The sequence below is a fragment of the Lissotriton helveticus genome, chromosome 2_1 (genome assembly GCF_964261635.1).
Source record: "Lissotriton helveticus chromosome 2_1, aLisHel1.1, whole genome shotgun sequence".
Taxonomy (NCBI): Eukaryota; Metazoa; Chordata; class Amphibia; order Caudata; family Salamandridae; genus Lissotriton; species Lissotriton helveticus.
This window is the reverse complement of record NC_136059.1, coordinates 537,445,850-537,458,482: the sequence shown is the minus strand read 5'-3', so window position 1 is coordinate 537,458,482 and position 12,633 is coordinate 537,445,850.

The following is a 12,633-nucleotide window of genomic DNA, read 5'->3' as shown; positions in this document are numbered from 1 at the left end:
GGAACCCAAATAGAATTAGTGGTGAATTAGAATAGGGAAATATGAAATTAATTTGAACGGTGAATATGTTAGTCTGTTATTTGAATTGAAAAGGATAGTGGAGGGATAGAAGAGGGAAGGGTTTGCATTTATATAGCGCTTGCTACCCCTGATGAGCTGTTGAAGTGCTTTTTGGCAGGTAGCATGCTACTATGGAACCTAATCAGAATTAGTGGGGAATTACTATAGGGAAATATGAAAATAATTTGAGTGGAGGACATGTTAGTCTGTTATTTGCATAGAAAAGAATAGTGGAGGGATAGTAGAGGGACGGATTTAGATTTTTCTTTTGGAGCTCATAGCAGTAGGAGGAGGTTTGGGATGAGTAAAGGGGAGGTAGAGTAGGGGAGGGTTTAAAAAGGCTTGTTTGGGAGATCTGAATAGTAGAGGAGGTTTGAGATGAGGAAAGGATGGGGAGAGGAGGGAAGAGACTAGAAAGGGTTATTTTGAGGATTGTAGTAGTAGAATGGGGTTTGAGATGAGTCAGGGTGGAGGTAGAGGATATATTGCAAGAGGTATACGGTGAGATATAGGGTAGTGCATTGGAGATACTGAATTACAAGCAAAGTAATGAATATAAAGATACATAAGTCCATGGAAGGTGTATATGTATAAGGAAGGTAATATTTGTAGATTTAAGTTGTATTTAATAAACTCAGACTTTCAAGTGTTGCTGTATTTAAAGTTAATTTATTTGTTTTTATTAAATATTTATTTTTGTAATTCAATACAATTCAGTAGATAAATAGTTATGATAATAGATGCATTTATTTATGCAGTCACCTATATACATGTTAAACATAGAATAATATAACCATAAGTAATATGTACAACTGTTAAGCAGAACTAACAAATATCTATATAGTTCAAAACATATTTGTTATGAAAGTTTATTCAAAGCAATACTCATGTAGGTATGCATCTATAGTACAAATAAATGCTTATATACGGAGGGATATGCTGTATATTTATGTTTGCGTATGGTGGTTATGTGGAGAACAGCCAACTCTTCAATAGTCTTCCAAAGATAAGATAGTCATCCATGCATCTTATGTTTCGGGGTAAAGAGTTCCATATTTTGGCTGCTTGAACAGAGAAGATGTGCCAAAGCAAAATATAGACAGAATTCCCTCACGACCTCTATACTAGAAGTGATAACTACTTCTATATTTTGTCAATTATTATTTCACACAGTATAGCAACGAATTATTTTCATTCATATTTTTTATTTTTTATTTTTTGAGTACAAAATCACATAATTATTTTTTCATTTATAGCAAATACATTTTCAATAATTCATTTAGCAAGACACATAGTGATTTATTAAAGACATTAAAAATTATTATGACACTCCGTGCAGCAAAACATATAAGAATAAACAATTTGATCAATTTCACCACACTCAAACTCTCTCATTCATACTCCATTCGCTCCTTGTTCTGCGTCTGAGGGAATGCAGATTGAGACGCGATATAACTACGCGAGGTCGACGCGTTTCGGCGGTATGAAACCACCTTCCTCAGGACCTTCTGGCAGAATAGACAGGTATTCATAAACCAACAAAAACCACTGCACGGTGTGAAATCTGTAACAATAAAAATATGTATATTTGTCTCATGAATCTTACGAATTTATTCACTTTGATACATTTAAGTACTGCATTTCACGTTGCCCTGTGATGTCAACGAACGCTAACAGTTCATCTTTATAATTCTAATGCTTTATAACTGGCAGATTTGAGACATATACAGTAAAGCACAGTACCCATTCTGGACATGAATAATTATTTAATAGAAAAACATGAAAGTAGGAAAAGAGGAGGAAAAGAATACTCTAAGTTTCTACAAAGGAAGCAGCATTTCTAGTTTGGAAGTTTGTTTGTCATGTAAATACTAGCTTTTCTCCAGCGTATTAATCAGTGGCTATAAATTCTACCATAGAAACTAAGTGAAAAGGTTGTTACATGTTCTTACCCACAACAACCTTTCTTGGGAAGAAACCTGGTTCGATCACCCACTCATAACGTAAGGACTTAAAGTTCTTTAAACGATCCTAAGTTGAGTCAGAGAAAACACTTCATGTCAGTGCCCAATGGTTAAAAAGTCATGACAGTGCTGCGTGACAAATGTATTTATTTATCGACACTTACCACGCATTAAAACCATATATTCCTCAAAAAGTTATTGACATCAAAGTTTCTCTTGAATTCGTTCCTTTGCCTTCACCAAGGTAATATTATCTGAAAGTAAACCAACAATTTTCTATGGGACATATCTTTAAAGGAAACTCCATAGTTTGCTGGAATGTATAGCACTCCTACTAACCTTTTTTAACGCACTTGTATCCTCAAAGGGAAGGGTCTTTTCTTTCGCCTATATACTGTACGTGTATCCCTTCTGTAATTTTGTCTGTATTTATATTACGTTTTTCGATAACTGTAACCAATAAAATACTGGATGGTTAGGAGCTGCTTTTGATTTTAGAAAGTAGACTCTTAAAATAAGGCATGGTATATCTATTCTGTTAGCCTGACTATGGGAGAATATACTTTGACAAATAATAACCTCCACATAAATCTGGATGCGCTACTGATTATAAATAAAACCAGTGTGACCAGCCAGTTGTTTGTCAGCCAGAAAACCTCCCCATAGAACGGATGCGTTACTCGGCAAATCTTAGTACAACCCGCCTAGCAAAAAAAGCACTCGACACTGTGCTCTCTGTCTTAACTTTGCTAACACGGATAATAACTAATCCCCGGGTACTACTTACTGGCTCTTGCTCAGGCTTTGTCGTTATCTCGGTACCACCGGCATCTCTGCGTTGTGAGGAGTGGGCTAGGGATCCATCAATTCACGTCTCTTTTTAAATATCCTTTGTTTCGTGCCAAAGTATGCGATCACATGATCGCCGTAATGGTCGCCATTGTTAAGTGGTCTTGCTACGAAACATTACTTCTATATTCAGAACTTGATAATATTGTATTGCTGTTCCGTGCAAGGATCCTTTTTTCTTTTTAATATGTAAAACGAAGTAGCGAAAAAATTATTATATATGTAGGGATAATTGCGTTTTTACCGTCTTGTGTACTATTGCGGTCACATGACCACGATATTGGCAGCCATTATTGAGTGGGTTTTTTCAAATTTTAGATGTTTTGTTACCCCCGCATCCCCCAGCGCGACAGCGACCAGGATTTTATTAGATGTAGTGATAATAATCCGTTTTCCACTCTTTGAAACATGTATTCGAAAGGTAAAACTCTATTCCAGGTATATATCATTCCGTTTGTTGTTATTCTACAAAACGTCCTTCTTACGTAGTGAAACCCCTAATATATATGATACTAATAGCTTAAGCATGAAAAGATTCGAGCGCGTTTATTATATTTCGATCAGACTTGTTATTGGGAAAGTTGGCCAAAACACGCTCTGACTTGGGTAGTAAAGGTGGACGCCATTACTAACTAGTACCTCTCTGGATACGTGAGAACTTTTTGGATGCCTGAACAGTGCGTTAGCAGGAATGTTGGTCATAATGGTACACAGAGAAGTACCCTACCAGAACTCTCAGCTACCGTAAGGGAATTTTAAAAATGTATACGCCACACTGAAAAATACGTAAGCAACAAAACATCCAATATTATGATTGCAATAATGATAATAATATGGAGAATGTTTCTCCAAACTATTTCTCTTACTTAGTCTCGTCTCTAAGGGTAATAACGCGATATATTATTAATACCAGTTTTATATGCGGTGTCCAATCTAGTTCTTGATTACATAATATACCCACGTGATATTTTACTTGTCTGTGACCTCAGAATGATACCCAATGCATACCAATTGTACTTTCTTGTAGTTACAGTATTTAACATGATAAAGTTATTCTGTCACGTACCAGGATATATTTTCATTGAGACCTCTTTTTACACTGTCAAAGAAAAAAATCCAGTAGCATTCTCGTTTTTTCCGGGTTCTCTCTGGTTGTTCCCCTTTTCTGCATTGAATTCTTTCTAGAATGCACCATTTTAATTCTGTTTCTGTATGATTTAAATCAATACAGTGTTGGGTCAAGGGTGCTGTCATTTTATTCGTTCTAACTGACAATTTATGTTCACTGAATCGTTGTCTAAATTCTCTTCCTGTCTCGCCTATATATGCGAGGCCACATGGGCAGACAATGTAGTAAACGATGTTCTTACTGCGACAGTTGGTGAATGTTCTTAATGCAATAGTCATGTTATTGTGTTGGAGATTATTCCCTACGATCGCAGAATCACATGCGTGGCAATTACCACATCTGTGATTACCACGAATGATGTCCCCATTCGTTAAGGTAGTTTGCTTTTCAATTGAGTCATTCTTAGGTCTAGTATGGACCAGACGGTCTCTGAGATTCTGATTACGCCTGTATGTCACCAAAGGTTTCTCTAAGGTGGTTTCATGATCAACTTCAAGAATACGCCAATTTTTGTTGATTATATTCTTGATCTTGTAGTTAAGAGTTGAATGGTTTATGACACAAACGATCTTGTCCTGAGTCTTGTTTCTTTTGTTTTTAAGTAAAGCGTCCCTGTCATAAAACCTGGCCCTCTTAAATGCTTGGCGAACTAAACGATGGGGGTAACCTCTATCGATTAGTCGTTCTCGTAAGGATACACTATGTTTGTCATAGTCAGCGAGAGATGTGCAATTACGTCTTGTGCGAAGGAATTCCCCGAATGGGATGGAATCCTTCTGACAATGAGGGTGAAAACTCTCAAACTGCAAGATGGTATTTTTCGCTGTTGGCTTGCGGTAGAGACTTACTTTCAACTCACCATCATTACCTTCAATCACAATATCTAAATATTCAACTCTTTCGTTGCTATAATTCGAGGTGAATTTAAGATTTTTATCGCTGGCATTTAACCACGAGATGTATTCTTCTAGTTGTGTTGTGTTTCCATGCCAGATAAAAAAAATATCGTCAATAAAACGCCTCCATTGGAAGACGTTCTCAAAGAAAGGGGCATCTGTGTTATAGATATTCTTCCTTTCCCATTCCCCCATATAGGTGTTGGCCACACTTGGAGCACATGAAGCGCCCATACTCGTACCCTTTATCTGTTTAAAAAGGGTACCCTCAAACTCAAAGAAGTTATTTAGGAGCACAATTTCCAGACACTGGATGATAAATTCATCTGGTCTGATGTTTGGATGTCTCTGTAGCAAAGCTGTTACTGCTTGCAACGCTTGACATTGAGGGATGTTGGTGTACAACGCCTCAATGTCAAGCGTCACCAGGATGTCTGTCAGAGGATTAAAAGCCCACCCTTCTATTTTGTTTATCATATCACCTGTATCTTTTACAAATGACTCATACGTCTGAGTTAGAGGACATATGAAGGTATCTACATATTTAGATAACGGTTCGGTGTTCAAAATATTTTTTCAATCGGACCTTTCTAAACATTATAGACCCGCGAATGTTAGAGAGATGCATAGACTCAGTGGTCACATTAGGGAAATAACTGAAGAAGCTTTCTCTAACGGTTACATATGTGATAAAGAATTGCAATTCCTAAACAAGAGTTGTCCCATTACTCCAGCTATGTATGGCCTTCCTAAGACGCACAAGAACGAAATCGACCCTCCGCTACGCCCTATCATATCTACCATTGGCTCGAACACCGAACCGTTATCTAAATATGTAGATACCTTCATATGTCCTCTAACTCAGACGTACGAGTCATTTGTAAAAGATACAGGTGATATGATAAACAAAATAGAAGGGTGGGCTTTTAATCCTCTGACAGACATCCTGGTGACGCTTGACATTGAGGCGTTGTACACCAACATCCCTCAATGTCAAGCGTTGCAAGCAGTAACGGCTTTGCTACAGAGACATCCAAACAACAGACCAGATGAATTTATCATCCAGTGTCTGGAAATTGTGCTCCTAAATAACTTCTTTGAGTTTGAGGGTACCCTTTTTAAACAGATAAAGGGTACGAGTATGGGCGCTTCATGTGCTCCAAGTGTGGCCAACACCTATATGGGGGAATGGGAAAGGAAGAATATCTATAACACAGATGCCCCTTTCTTTGAGAACGTCTCCCAATGGAGGCGTTTTATTGACGATATTTTTTTTATCTGGCATGGAAACACAACACAACTAGAAGAATACATCTCGTGGTTAAATGCCAGCAATAAAAATCTTAAATTCACCTCGAATTATAGCAACGAAAGAGTTGAATATTTAGATATTGTGATTGAAGGTAATGATGGTGAGTTGAAAGTAAGTCTCTACCGCAAGCCAACAGCGAAAAATACCATCTTGCAGTTTGAGAGTTTTCACCCTCATTGTCAGAAGGATTCCATCCCATTCGGGGAATTCCTTCGCACAAGACGTAATTGCACATCTCTCGCTGACTATGACAAACATAGTGTATCCTTACGAGAACGACTAATCGATAGAGGTTACCCCCATCGTTTAGTTCGCCAAGCATTTAAGAGGGCCAGGTTTTATGACAGGGACGCTTTACTTAAAAACAAAAGAAACAAGACTCAGGACAAGATCGTTTGTGTCATAAACCATTCAACTCTTAACTACAAGATCAAGAATATAATCAACAAAAATTGGCGTATTCTTGAAGTTGATCATGAAACCACCTTAGAGAAACCTTTGGTGACATACAGGCATAATCAGAATCTCAGAGACCGTCTGGTCCATACTAGACCTAAGAATGACTCAATTGAAAAGCAAACTACCTTAACGAATGGGGACATCATTCGTGGTAATCACAGATGTGGTAATTGCCACGCATGTGATTCTGCGATCGTAGGGAATAATCTCCAACACAATAACATGACTATTGCATTAAGAACATTCACCAACTGTCGCAGTAAGAACATCGTTTACTACATTGTCTGCCCATGTGGCCTCGCATATATAGGCGAGACAGGAAGAGAATTTAGACAACGATTCAGTGAACATAAATCGTCAGTTAGAACGAATAAAATGACAGCACCCTTGACCCAACACTGTATTGATTTAAATCATACAGAAACAGAATTAAAATGGTGCATTCTAGAAAGAATTCAATGCAGAAAAGGGGAACAACCAGAGAGAACCCGGAAAAAACGAGAATGCTACTGGATTTTTTTCTTTGACAGTGTAAAAAGAGGTCTCAATGAAAATATATCCTGGTACGTGACAGAATAACTTTATCATGTTAAATACTGTAACTACAAGAAAGTACAATTGGTATGCATTGGGTATCATTCTGAGGTCACAGACAAGTAAAATATCACGTGGGTATATTATGTAATCAAGAACTAGATTGGACACCGCATATAAAACTGGTATTAATAATATATCGCGTTATTACCCTTAGAGACGAGACTAAGTAAGAGAAATAGTTTGGAGAAACATTCTCCATATTATTATCATTATTGCAATCATAATATTGGATGTTTTGTTGCTTACGTATTTTTCAGTGTGGCGTATACATTTTTAAAATCCCCTTACGGTAGCTGAGAGTTCTGGTAGGGTACTTCTCTGTGTACCATTATGACCAACATTCCTGCTAACGCACTGTTCAGGCATCCAAAAAGTTCTCACGTATCCAGAGAGGTACTAGTTAGTAATGGCGTCCACCTTTACTACCCAAGTCAGAGCGTGTTTTGGCCAACTTTCCCAATAACAAGTCTGATCGAAATATAATAAACGCGCTCGAATCTTTTCATGCTTAAGCTATTAGTATCATATATATTAGGGGTTTCACTACGTAAGAAGGACGTTTTGTAGAATAACAACAAACGGAATGATATATACCTGGAATAGAGTTTTACCTTTCGAATACATGTTTCAAAGAGTGGAAAACGGATTATTATCACTACATCTAATAAAATCCTGGTCGCTGTCGCGCTGGGGGATGCGGGGGTAACAAAACATCTAAAATTTGAAAAAACCCACTCAATAATGGCTGCCAATATCGTGGTCATGTGACCGCAATAGTACACAAGACGGTAAAAACGCAATTATCCCTAATAATTTTTTCGCTACTTCGTTTTACATATTAAAAAGAAAAAAGGATCCTTGCACGGAACAGCAATACAATATTATCAAGTTCTGAATATAGAAGTAATGTTTCGTAGCAAGACCACTTAACAATGGCGACCATTACGGCGATCATGTGATCGCATACTTTGGCGCGAAACAAAGGGTATTTAAAAAGAGACGTGAATTGATGGATCCCTAGCCCACTCCTCACAACGCAGAGATGCCGGTGGTACCGAGATAACGACAAAGCCTGAGCAAGAGCCAGTAAGTAGTACCCGGGGATTAGTTATTATCCGTGTTAGCAAAGTTAAGACAGAGAGCACAGTGTCGAGTGCTTTTTTTGCTAGGCGGGTTGTACTAAGATTTGCCGAGTAACGCATCCGTTCTATGGGGAGGTTTTCTGGCTGACAAACAACTGGCTGGTCACACTGGTTTTATTTATACTCAGTAGCGCATCCAGATTTATGTGGAGGTTATTATTTGTCAAAGTATATTCTCCCATAGTCAGGCTAACAGAATAGATATACCATGCCTTATTTTAAGAGTCTACTTTCTAAAATCAAAAGCAGCTCCTAACCATCCAGTATTTTATTGGTTACAGTTATCGAAAAACGTAATATAAATACAGACAAAATTACAGAAGGGATACACGTACAGTATATAGGCGAAAGAAAAGACCCTTCCCTTTGAGGATACAAGTGCGTTAAAAAAGGTTAGTAGGAGTGCTATACATTCCAGCAAACTATGGAGTTTCCTTTAAAGATATGTCCCATAGAAAATTGTTGGTTTACTTTCAGATAATATTACCTTGGTGAAGGCAAAGGAACGAATTCAAGAGAAACTTTGATGTCAATAACTTTTTGAGGAATATATGGTTTTAATGCGTGGTAAGTGTCGATAAATAAATACATTTGTCACGCAGCACTGTCATGACTTTTTAACCATTGGGCACTGACATGAAGTGTTTTCTCTGACTCAACTTAGGATCGTTTAAAGAACTTTAAGTCCTTACGTTATGAGTGGGTGATCGAACCAGGTTTCTTCCCAAGAAAGTTGTGGGTAAGAACATGTAACAACCTTTTCACTTAGTTTCTATGGTAGAATTTATAGCCACTGATTAATACGCTGGAGAAAAGCTAGTATTTACATGACAAACAAACTTCCAAACTAGAAATGCTGCTTCCTTTGTAGAAACTTAGAGTATTCTTTTCCTCCTCTTTTCCTACTTTCATGTTTTTCTATTAAATAATTATTCATGTCCAGAATGGGTACTGTGCTCTACTGTATATGTCTCAAATCTGCCAGTTATAAAGCATTAGAATTATAAAGATGAACTGTTAGCGTTCGTTGACATCACAGGGCAACGTGAAATGCAGTACTTAAATGTATCAAAGTGAATAAATTCGTAAGATTCATGAGACAAATATACATATTTTTATTGTTACAGATTTCACACCGTGCAGTGGTTTTTGTTGGTTTATGAATACCTGTCTATTCTGCCAGAAGGTCCTGAGGAAGGTGGTTTCATACCGCCGAAACGCGTCGACCTCGCGTAGTTATATCACGTCTCAATCTGCGATCCCTCAGACGCAGAACAAGGAGCGAATGGAGTATGAATGAGAGAGTTTGAGTGTGGTGAAATTGATCAAATTGTTTATTCTTATATGTTTTGCTGCATGGAGTGTCATAATAATTTTTAATGTCTTTAATAAATCACTATGTGTCTTGCTAAATGAATTAATGAAAATGTATTTGCTATAAATGAAAAAATAATTATGTGATTTTGTACTCAAAAAATAAAAAATAAAAAATATGAATGAAAATAATTCGTTGCTATACTGTGTGAAATAATAATTGACAAAATATAGAAGTAGTTATCACTTCTAGTATAGAGGTCGTGAGGGAATTCTGTCTATATTTTGCTTTTGCTGTTCCTCTCTTTCCCTGACCGATAAAGTAGACATAGAGGGGGTCCCAAACATATGTTAACAGAGAAGATGTGCCACCTATGTTTTTTTTCTTGTATGGTAGGATTTTGAGGCGAGGTGCCACTCTAGTGCGGAGGTTCCTTTGTTGAATGTATTTGATGATTTTATTACTGATGAAGAGCTGTCCTGTTCCATGTATCGCTTTGTGGGTGATATAAAGCAGCTTGAATGTGTATCTTCTGGCAAGTGGTAACCAATGTAGGGCTTTTAAGGCCGGGGAGATGTGGGCTTGTGGCTTTATTTGTCGGAGTGCTGAATCCTTTGTAGTCTTTTCATAGTTGTTAAAGATGATCCATGGTAGAGGCTGTTGCCGTAATCGAGTTTAGACAGAACAAGAGAATTTTGGATTTTCAAATAAATCTATCCAGTCCTTCCACTGAATAGAAGGTGTACTGTGGTGTTGTAAAATAGGAGGAGGAACAACAATTGAAAAAAATTCCATACTGAATACAGCTGTATCAAATGTTGTAAAACATGACAGTCCTCTTGTTTATAATGACCTGAAGGAAGGTACTTTTCTCTAATAGTCGGGATGCCACTGCTTTGCAGAGGTAAGGCTTTCCTCCCTTTTCCCAAGTTCCTGTGCACATGCTGCTCTGGGCACGTGTATGCTCAAGTGACTGCAGATGGAAGCTGCACTGAGGTAAAGTTCTTTAACCCCTTGGGCGCGGCCGCGATTCTGCACCTGTGCGGCCGTTGTAATGAGTGGGCGGGTTCATGACGGCCCCCAGCCGTCATCAGCACACGCCCACCGTGATGCATGACGGCTGGGGGCCGTCATCAGCATGGAAGGGGTTATTATCTATACTTTTCTTTTGTAACGCGATAATCCAATGTGTGTGATGCACTATGCTCAAGAAAGCTCCTGTACTGCTACCAGGCGAACGGGTGCGCGTGCAGGTATTCGGTTGGTTGATGAGCAGGGCATGAGCTGCAGTTGAGCGCTGCTGGGCTCTCATGTGGCAATAAACATTAAAATTGCATGTGCGGGTTGCTGTACTCACAACAGGTACACTCTCTACCTGCACATAGGTTGGAGAGACCCTACATGTTTCCTTTAGAACTAAAAACGTTGAGTGGGTGTGATAATCACCTCCCAAGCTCTATGGGTGGCTAGGTGTCACCAAACTGTAGTGATGATCACAGAGTCTTCACAGGTTATTACGAAACACGATTTATTTAGGAGCATGATTCCGCCTTGCCAGCCAAATGCCAACTGTCAAGCGTGGAATCCTGCTTAGGCAAAGCACGGAGAATAATAGAACATACCACATCGAAGATTCTACACCATGACTTAAAGATATAACCCATTACAACATCTGGATATTGAGGATGCCAGTAGTGAACAAAGATCTGAGCAGTATTGATAGTCGGCGAGAAGGTTCTCTTGGATTCACTGGATTGCCTCCATAGAAAAGTGAATAACATTGAGACCAAGGTGACAGCAGGCGAAAGACCATGACTACCAGAGTATTAGGTGTGGAAGCCTCCACATGTGCATTTAAAAAAAGAGGTCTGGAACCCCCAAGTCCTAGTAACCAGAACAAGCAAGAACAAATGATGCTTCCTCTCACCTGCAATGTGTGCTGTTTCATCTATTATGAACAAGAAGAGCGACTGGAGCAGCTAGAGAATGCTCGGAGGCTGGTGAATATAATACTGCTTTGTTTGGAAGACCTGGAGTATGGTGGTTGAACTTTGTACGTCAATCAAGAGATTCCTATATGTGGAAGGGCCTCAGGGAAACTGTACTGTTGCAGTGGTTGGGGGGGGGGGGCAGATTTAGTGCCCACAAGCGGTAGATGAGCATGGACGTCAATTAGGGGTCACCAGGGATTGGAGTTGTGACCACTAGGCATTCCGTTGCGACCCCTGTTGCTTTGCTTGAGACCCCTGTCTCCGACTGACATTTGCCAGGGCACCAGTAAGATTATTGGCCTCATTCATACACTGGCTCCTTTGCCATCAATCAGCTTATGTGAGATGAACTCAGACTCAGAGGGCGATAGAGTATGGTGATGCCATCGCGTTCACTTGCAGCATATACTTACTTCTGCAAATTTGCCTGCAGGTCATGGTGGCTGTTGGAAAATATTCACTCAGCTGGGTGAGAAATTTAAAATTTGCTACCAATAAGCACAGTGCCTGCAGTGGATGCCCTGGGCTCCGTATTTAATATTCACAGTGTCACTACTACAGATCGACCTCGGTAGCAGCGTTATAATGGCATTGGTGGCCTGGCTCTGCAGCAGTGATCCCTGTACCTAGCTCTAGAGGTCCAGGCTTCACTGCTAATCCGCACACAGGTGGTCTTTGGAATAGTAACAACATATACAATTACATTAATATAGGTACTCTGTGTCAGAAATACCTTTGAAATTAAACTATTTTATATGTTACATGTCTGAATACATCTTTCTATTCAATAGGTGCTTAATGGGCCTTTTATCGGACAATTGGGCTTGCATTTTCCATTCCCCTGTAATTAAACAAAATGTAAGTGTTCTGTTTATCACATTAACAAAGTTATTATGTCCTGTTTTTAGGTCAAGCCTGG